The 10100-nt window shown below is 41.4% G+C and overlaps 1 pseudogene across 2 annotated transcripts; it reads right to left on the bottom strand.

The window, feature by feature from the left end:
* Window positions 1-6476: 6476 nt before the first annotated feature.
* LOC147603248 (pentatricopeptide repeat-containing protein At1g11290, chloroplastic pseudogene) lies at window positions 6477-9860 on the bottom strand (annotated as a pseudogene). 2 transcript variants are annotated; one of them, XR_015265629.1, is made up of 3 exons: window positions 9540-9860; window positions 7037-9465; window positions 6477-6964 (listed from the first exon to the last, which is right to left on the bottom strand). The product of XR_015265629.1 is annotated as a pentatricopeptide repeat-containing protein At1g11290, chloroplastic pseudogene, transcript variant X2 (transcript). The 2 variants fall into 2 exon arrangements; XR_015265628.1 differs by having other exon boundaries at window positions 7037-9845.
* Between the last annotated feature and the right edge of the window lie 240 nt (window positions 9861-10100).

The following is a 10100-nucleotide window of genomic DNA, read 5'->3' as shown; positions in this document are numbered from 1 at the left end:
AGGCCAAGGCTGAGGCTACATAGCCCGAAACCGCTTAGAGGCATTTTGTATGTCTAGAGACAACGTTGTAAAGATTCTGTATTTTTATTGAGCTCGGCTCATATTTGTATAAACATTCTATATTTTTATTGAGCCCTTCTCATTGTTGTATTTTGTGAGTATTGTGCTTTGCCATAATAAAATAGATTGTTGAGAATTTTTATTCTCATAACTTATCTTTGGTTAAAACTGAATTTTAAAGACGTTTGCTTCAAAATCGTTATGTGTACTTTGTAGAGTAGACACATGTCCATGTAGAAAATTTTCATCACATTGCTAAGATACAACATTTCAGTACAAGTCTCATAATGACTTCTATTGGGCCTAAGTCCCTCGATACAAGACCTTTCTAATTCTGCACAACAGATTTTTCCTCCGTCTTCTTCTCTGGGTTGTTCATCTAAAGAATTCTTTGATGCACCTCTTTGGCTTCATCTATCATTTTGTCTATATCTTCAAGGTCTTTTTTGAAGCTTTCAGATTTCTGGATAGGTTGATCATTTGTATCCCCAACAGAGGAATAGGAGTCATCATCAGAAGAAGAAACAGCTAAAATAGCTGGCCTAGCAACCTTGCTAGGAATAGTCCTCTCATTAGAAGAAAATTTACATCCATGGGCGGCTTTTGTATCGAGCTTATAAGTTGTAAGATATTATGTTCTCAATTCCCTTATGGATTGGTCTTTATATACTGTTTTGGATGGACTCCGAAACCATCGACATAAAAAAAGCATGTGCTGTAAATCTGTGTGCCACCAAACCATTTTGGAATAGGAACCCTAGTACCTACACTGAGCTGACCATTATTGTGCACATACAAGACAGCTTTAGAGTAAATTTGTTGAGTTATAAAATTAATATAAAAATCTAAATTCATAACTGTTACAAGACAAAAATTCATTGCTCGGTACACTTTTTTGATGGCAAGGACTTTACAAAATTAACATACTTGAAGTAGCTTCAAAATTAACAAAATTCAAAATCCCCATTAATTGAGCGATATACCATCAACATCCAAATCGGGATCTACCAAGGTCTTTGGCTCTAGTCATTTTTGAATCTTCCTATTGCTCACCTTGAATTGTGCTCTGCTAATATCCTCACCTCCTACGATATTGAGGTGCTCTCTAATATTTAGGAGGCTCCAATGTCTACTTACACCTACGACTTCCACTGCACCACTGGGCAACCGAACGCATATGTCGAGAGGCAGAACAACTTGTTCATCTGCCTGCATTGGGACCCAACAACTATTCTTTTTCATCCACCGCTCATAATAGAAGCGTATGTGTAGTGTGGCACGAGCTTTGAGATACCAAAATGAGACACTAGATTCTACTATATTGCACTTGAATGTCTCATCCTTATGTACCCCTTCTACAGTCCTCCACTGGTCTCCAAGCAAGGCTACCATGTCATCACCTAATACCTTCTTGCACATAAACATGATAGGTGTTTGTGAGAAACAAAATTGATTGAACATCTTGGCAAAAAGATGTATTGGGCATACCCAACTAAGACTCACATATCGAGAGGGCTTTGCAAACTTCAAAGACCCTTGTATATCACAAAGCATCTTTGATTTCATGACCATTAGAGTCCAAGCATCTGGAATTGGCCATTCTATAGAAGATAGGGGTCGAGATGTGATTATCTATAGCTTACCAAACCCACTGTCCTTTTTTGGCACCAAATAGGAGTGCCGGTAAAACAAGACCTTTTCCTTAAGAAGTTCTGCACTTGTTTTATAAGAAAACATTGCCTGACCAATGTCTACACATGCAATGCTTGAAATGTTACTGTAAGGCTTTCCAATGGCTGCTCCTCTACCATGTTTGAAGGAAAAATATCTACAAACAAAAAATAAGTTGACTTAGATTGAAACATCTCTATCAGAAAATCTCATATGCCCCTTTCTACCTGCGATACTTACAATTGTATGGAAATCGAGTTTGTTGGTGAAGATGGATATCTCATGCTGTGTAAACGTGTTGTACCGTGGCCACTAGTTTTTCATTGCTTGCCTTCTTGAAGCCTTGTAAACGACCTTTCCAATGGTGCTCCAGTACATTTCGCCACCGTCGAACTCGGTGAGGCCCGATTGCAGCAGCAGGTAGATAAATCCAAGCGCTCTTACTACGAAATGCCTCTCCCACCCAAGCACCATCATCGTCCTTCTTGTTGTGCAAGTAAGGATAAAATCTCTAATGGATTCATTTGGTTGATGCTCAATTGAATAGAGTTTTGTTACTGCACTCCACTAATGACATTGTCTGGAAAAGCCATGTATAAAGGCTGATTTCAAGGTTTTGAAGTTGGTCTTGATCGCTGGTATCAATGCGATGAACCATCGACTAGCTTTTCCCTCTAAGCATAAGTTCAACGCATGTACCTTAGTGGGGCAGCTGGGATCTCCAAAGGCTTCACATCTCTGTTCAAACATTTGAATGAATTGAACAGGGTTTGTTGTTCCGTCGTATTTGCCCATAATTTTAGAAATTTGTACGGGGGTATTTCTGTATGAATCACTGAGGTCGTATGTGAGAACTCTTGTTGGAAGAGACTCACTGAGTCCTTGGGCTACCACCCTTCCTAGACTAGTCAGTATGTCCAGGGTGTGGGCATCCAAGAAAGGGTTGGTACTTATAGGATTTGCGGGAATGTTAGGTAAGGGACCAAAGCCCGGTGGGATTGAAGTGATGGGGAGTGTAAAACCTGATGGCATGCTTGTTATAGGCATGGCCAATGGTATTGGGAGGTGAATTTGTGGCATAGATCTCAATGGCTCGAAGATGTCAACCACCATCGGGTTCAGTCCTTGTGTGATCCCTGGCAATCCCTCTATCATGGCCATGTCAGAGTGCCTAAATACTCGCTCAAAATACTCTAATAAGTAGATTCAAAAGTGCTACCATTTAGAATTCCCAAAGTATGGGGATTTTTCCAAAGTCCCTAATATGGTCTTATGAGGTGATAAGACCATTTTAAACAACCAAGTGGAACCTCATCATCACTCACTCATGGCATATATCCATGCATAATCCATACAACAAACAACATGCCAACAATTTACAACACACCCAACAACCATACAAAAAAAAAAGATGGCTAACCACATGCATGAGTCTGTGTCAAGGTGATGAGACCATTTTAAACAACCAAGTGGAACCTCACCATCCTTCACTCATGGCATATATGCATGCACAGACCATACCACAAACAACATGATAACTATTTACAACACACCCAACATTCACATAGTAAATCCACAGTAAATCCACAAGACAACCACGTGCATGAGTAAATGTCAAGTTAATAAAACCATTTTAAACAACCAAGTGAAACCTCATAATACCACCATAATACCATGAAATGACATTATACTAGGAGTAAAACAAGCATTCAGAATCACATGGTAGACCAAAGTATTTTGTTAGTCCTAATGAGAACATAAAGCATGTTTAACATGTCACTCTATTATTGGAATATTAGAGAGGACCTCAGCAAGATAAAGCATGTTTAACATGTCACTCTATTATTGGAATATTAGAGAGGACCTCAGCAAGATAGATATCTTTTTCAATCCCAATGTAATGGTGATGTATTTCTTTGTTTTGGCATCCTACTCCCCACATCCAGCAAACATATCAATGATGCAATCACCCTCGTCTATGAATGTGCTAAGTAGCCACCTATCACTTAAAAAAATCCTCAATTGTTCATAATATGGAATGTAGCACAACCTTCAAATTGCATACAACATTGAAAGATGGGTTATCCGTAGTAGTAAAATACAATAGGATATTCTTACTTGCACATATGGAGTGATCTCTTTGCACCTCCTCGTATGTATGACCCTACCACTTTGTATCTCTCAAAAGGGAAGCACTGGTTTAATTAAAATCCAACAACACACAATGCCACAATAGAGAAACATCATAAAGTGCATGGTAGAATAATAAGCTTTACTCACATATCTTGTTTGTGCACCAGATTCTTGATACTAGCCATAATTATTGTTGCTCACGTGAAGTACTATGTTCCTACATACACAACCCTACAACCAACAACACACAATGTCACAATAGAGAAACACCATAAAGTGCATGGTCGAATAATAAGCTTTACTTACATATCCTGTTTGTATAACAGAGTCTCAATACTAGCCATAATTATTGTTGCTCATGAAGTACTAATACGTCCAAAAGTATTAAGGTCAAAGGAGCAACACCTATAACATAAGCAACTCTTAAAGAAATAATACGTCCAAAGTATTAAGGTCAAAGGAGCAATACATAACATAAGAAACTCTCAAGGAAATAATACATGTCCACAAACCAATGTTCATATGTATGAATTTGCCCGAGGGGGTAGTCAAGGCACCATGGGCATTCTTTCAATTCCCAATGAAAAATGTCTCTTTCATTCCATGAAGATAGGTACATTCTACCATCGCCGTCTATGTCCATCCAACCCCTCACTTAGTGAGGAATACTCTCCAAAGTACCCAATCTACACAAGGACCTTATCCATCTACCAAGGAGTATCATGCATGAACAAATATGAACACATACCAAATTAACATCTACAATTAGCCAATGAAGATGGTGCTGATGAAGGTGGGGGAGAGATGTAGATTCCCTCACAACTGATCCAACCCACGGCCATATATTGTTTGGGTAGTTTCCGTATTTACATGAAATTTGTGTTTATAGATTGAGTATGATGTGTAATTAGGTATTATAGACCTAACTATATAATTAAAGGTGAGATTATAGTAGAGCTAGAGAGAATCAAAGGGTTATCATCTCCTTGTATGATGCTTTTCATTAGCCTACAGAAGCACGTGTATCAAACATAGAACTTCAGTTGGCCCCTGTAGGACTTTGTTTAGAGATTAAGGGAATTTCCATCAATTTGTTGAAGGCATTGCTCCATTCTTTGTTGTATAGCTCATCAATTTAATTCTTCATCTTACAATTTGTTTCTCCTTGCTTATGTATTGGCACTTCATGCAAGTCAGTTCTTTAATTGTTAGATTTCTAGCAACCCACCAGCACTAAAATCTTCACAATCATGGCCTACGTACACCTAAATGGCCATGATCATGGTAGTTCAGTGGCATGGCACCATTGATGCTTGCGATAGTCATGGCAATCTCCATAGTGATATATGGTGTTCTGTACCAACGAATAGTAAAGAGACAAATTACTTCTCATCATCATCTGTTGCAATGTGGACCACCACCTCTCCCATGGGGAGACCATGGCCTATCTAGCTGCCTTTCAACACTCAAACTGATCACCATGATCTCATTGTCTCTTTTCTCCACCTCCATGTCCTTTGTACCTATGGTTTTCAACTCCCAAGTGCATCTTGCTCTTGCAGATGCTCCTCGTGTTATAATGATGCATCAACAAGGGCCTTCCTCCCAATTCATGGGTCATCCTTTGGCACCCTTCTTGCCAAGTGTGGTTAACATCATAAAGACATACAAGAAACTACACAAGTTGCATGCTTTCATGTTATTGCAGTACCCTTGAAGTGATGGCCATTTCCATCGTCTCTATTGTCATTGCAGCATTCCAAAAGTGATGAATTCTCTTCAACATCTCATCTTATGTCTCCTTGTGCTAGGTTCAGGCAAATCTGCTCCATTTCCTCCAACTAAAATCAGGCAATACACACATTTTGGCTTCCCAGTCTGGGATCTTCCTGAAGAGTGGGTTCATTTTTGCTCCGTTTTTGAATTATCACTACCTGTTTTCTTGACACCATGATTCTTCACTATAGTTGCAAGAAGCACTGGTCTTTACCTTATTGTTCCCTCTTCAGGTGCCTTCTGTGCTTTTGTTTCTATTCTTGAGTCGAATGATGATTGAATCCATAACAGCTCATTAAAAGACCATCTATATTCCTCTAAAAGGATTCATATCTTGATAGACAACTCACAAACCGTGTAGGCAATATGAATCATCTACATTCCTAAGGATTAGTATCTTGCTGACACTCGCATCTATATTCCCCTAAAAGGATTGGTATCTTGATGACACTCACTCGCAGTGTGGGCCATATGAATCATCCATACAACAGCTCTCATTTACTAGTTGAGCATTCTTCCATAGTGCTCAAGGAGGATCTTACCCAGAGGTTTTGATGAGGAAACTCTTCCTTGGCAGTACAGTGGTACCCAAGGAATGGGTTAGGACAGCTAAAATGTCATATAATAGTCTTTAATATCCTACGGTCTTCAGGTACTTGACGATAGATGGCAGATGGCTTCCCACAGGTACAGGTTATTCCTACTAGGTGAGGGAAGTTATTGAAGTACAGCAAATGTGACATGAAGATGCTTATATGCTACAGTTTTGTCCTATCATCCAAAAACAGGAATAAACTTTCAAAACCTTCAAAACTGAAGCACTAATCGTCTAGAACTTGTATGTGAAATACTGCCATTTTCTATCAACTTTTATTCCTTATGAAAAGCCCATATGACTGTTTGGGCAAGCCTTCTTAAACCCTTAGACTGTTACACCTCCCCTCTTTGTGAACAACTTTTCTAACGACTGCCTGGAGAACAGCCTTCTTAGCTGCCAACTCATGCCCCAAGATAGGTGTGTACATTGTTCGGATTTGGGAAACAATGATGGAGCACCTTTGGCAGTATAGTGTGCAGGAATTGCTTGGTCACAAAATATGCCACTTCAGAATCATCAAGGTTATAACTGCCACAGTGCAGGCCTGCACGAGAACAGCATCAACAACAGGCTCCTGCTAGTGTGTAACCCATAGAGGACTATTGTTGGGATTTGGGTAACAACGATGGAGCACCTTTGGTGGTATAGTGTGCAGGAATTTCACAACACTTTAGGGGTGAATGGTCACAAAATATGCCACTTCAAAATCGTTTAGGTTTTGACCACCTGCACTCACAACACTTTAGGGGTGAATGGTCACAAAATATGCCACTTCAAAATCGTTTAGGTTTTGACCACCACAGTGCAGGCCTGCACGAGGACAGCATTAACAACAGGCTCCTGCTATGTGTAACCCATAGAGGACTATTGCTCCTTTTTGCTCCTACCAATGGAGATCCCCTGCTGAGTGTCTGGGCCCTAGCTCAGAGGTGAGCAAGCATCACGTAAATAGGATTAAATTTGGAGTCAAACCTGCAGATTGGTCAGCTTACTTGGCACCTGGTTGGTTCTCTTGGCAAATTAAATGGGGATCCAGAGCAGACCTTTCTGGTGTTTCTTTGCTCTTCTGCCTGTATTGGCTGTATTAAAAATCTGCTCCTTACGTTTTCACCTCTCCATGTTGGAGGTATTTCTGAGTCCTTACTTCACCTGACAGGTCAAAGCCAAGCCAAGAGTGCCACAGACATTGGTTTGCAAGTGGATAAGTTAGTTGGGATGGTAGCATCCTTACAGACCGAGCGCATGGGCTGAAAGCTGATATTTTCAAGAAACTCACTTTGCTAAGGACGCAAGATCCTACCATAAGAAAAGTCATGCAGCATTTTGACCTCTGTGTGGCTTTACCCCTGCTTCTGCTTGACAACACTGTTCTTGAGTGCCTCTCTCACCTTTGCCACATCATCCCACCTGCCCACTGCAGAATACATATGTGACAGCTCTATGTATGGTGAAGCATTACTTGGATCCAGCTCCAAACATTGGTTTGCAGCATGCTCTCCACGTTCTATGTCACCATGGAGTCTGCAGGCACAAAGCAAGCTCGACCATGGCGCTGCAACTGTTGCACATGGTAAGCTCTTGATCAAGTCCTCTGCCGCCTCTAAGTGACCTGCACGACCAAGGAGATCAATCATGCATGTGTAATGGTCCAAGGTATATCTTATACCATGGTCTCTTTTCATGGTGGCAAAATAATCCAGTCCATCATCAAAACATCCTGTATGGCTGCATGCTGCAAGAACCGAGATGAAAGTGATTTCATTTGGTTTGACACCATCACGTTGCATTTGATGGAATAGCTCAAGGGCCTCCATTTCATGGCCATTTTGTGCACAAGCTGCAAGCATGGCACTCCAAGCTATAACATTTCGTTGATGCATCCTAAGAAACACTATTCTTGCCTCGTCTACGTTCCCACACTTTCCATACATGGTGATGAGAGATGTCCCGACCATGACATCTGGCTCATATCCACCCTCCAGAACGGCACCATGAAGCTGTCGGCCCTCTTGTAAGGTTGCTAGATTCGTACATGCTGCAATTGCACAAATGAAGGTCACATTGTTGGGTTCAATGCCTTCATACTGCATCTGATGGAAATGTTCTAGGGCCTCCATGCCTTGTGCATTCTGGGCACAAGCTGCAATCATACCATTCCAAGAGATCACATCCCGATGCAGCACTTTGGTAAAAACACTCCTAGCATCATCCAAACTCCCACTCTTTCCATACATGTTGACAAGGGAATTCCCCACAAAGAGATCCAGCTCAATGCCACTCTCAACAGCAGCTGAATGGACCTCCCGACCTTTCTCCAGAGCTGTTAAGTCGGCACAAGCATCAAGAACCGAAACGTAAGTAACTTTGTTGGGCTGAAACCCTTCCCGCTTCATCAGACTGAAGAGATTCAAGGCTTCCTTAACATGACCATTTTGGGCACATGCTGAGATGATGGCACTCCAAGAAACGACATCGCGCTCAAGCACTTTTGAGAATACAATGATTGCACTATTTAAGTCGCCAGATTTGCCATACATGGTGACGAGAGCATTCCCAACAATCATGTCTTGGTCAGATCCATCAGCAATAATATTAGCATGGACATCCTGACCTTCTTTCAGGGATCCCAAACTCGCACATGCATCGAGTGCACAAACAAAAGTTACCTTATCTTGGAAGACATCTTCTTTCCTCATCTGGTGCAAAACTTCCAGCGCCTCTTCTGCATTGCCATTTTGGGCAAAGGCAGAGATCATCGCACTCCATGACACCACATTCTTCTCACACATGGTGTTGAACACAGACCTTGCATCGATCAAGCTCCTACAGTTTCCATACATGGTCACAAGGGCAGTCCCCACTATAACATCTCCCTCAAATCCTCTCTTCACAAGGGAAGAGTGGACCTCCCAGCCTTCTTCTAGAATGGTGCATGCTTCAAGGATGCACACAAAAGTGATGCTGTTAGGCTCAATGCCGTCATTCTTCATTTGGCGGAAAAGTGACATGGCTTCCATGACATGCCCATGTTGGGCAGCAGCTGATATAATGGCAGTCCATGATACCACATCCCTCCTATGCATGGTCTCAAATACACTCTTTGTATCATCAAAGCTCCCATTGAGGGCATATGCTTGGATCAGGATATTCCAAGAATGCAAGTTTGGGGTTTGGATTGCATCAAAGGCAGCTCTGGCATCCTCAAGGCTATCACAATTGCCGTACATCTGAACAAGGCAATTGCCAATGAATGTGTTGCGATCATAACCGTATTTTCTTATGAAAGCATGGACTTTCTTACCTTGGGAAAGGTCCTTGGCTTTGCCAAGACGTCTCAGCAGAGAGGCAATCTCTGAGAAATCATGCAAACCCTGTTCCTGCCATGGAAAAGTGGGGGGCTTTTCACACTTGAGGAGCTCCACTGAGACATCTGCAGCTACATTTGCATGCAGGTTCTCGCAATTCTGCTCACACGCTACAGCACCCAATCGGGTCCCTGTAGATGGTACTGGAGGCAACCGAGTTCCGCGGCGAAGCTCTGCCATGTGAGCAAATAAGGACCCATGAGGAAGAAGGAAGAGAGCTGGTAAAGGCCCCATGAGAACAGTATGTTCTCAATCTCAAAAATAGGGGAAAAGTTTCATTTTTTTATGGAACGATAATTATATATATTATAAATATTAATATCCCCTTTACCTAACTACATAGTAGATAGATTTACATCACACATTCAGTCCCACTTTTTGTTCAACAAACTGCATACTAAGTCCCACATTTCATCCTCCCATAGAAAAGAGGACTCTCCCCATGAGAAGTGATACCCTAATTGCATACATGCAACAAGAAGCACATCAGAAGTGAC

Source organism: Cibotium barometz, chromosome 64 (assembly GCF_041138505.1).
Source record: "Cibotium barometz isolate CiBa-2024 chromosome 64, ASM4113850v1, whole genome shotgun sequence".
Lineage (NCBI taxonomy): Eukaryota > Viridiplantae > Streptophyta > Polypodiopsida > Cyatheales > Cibotiaceae > Cibotium > Cibotium barometz.
This window is presented reverse-complemented; position numbering and strand designations above follow the sequence as displayed.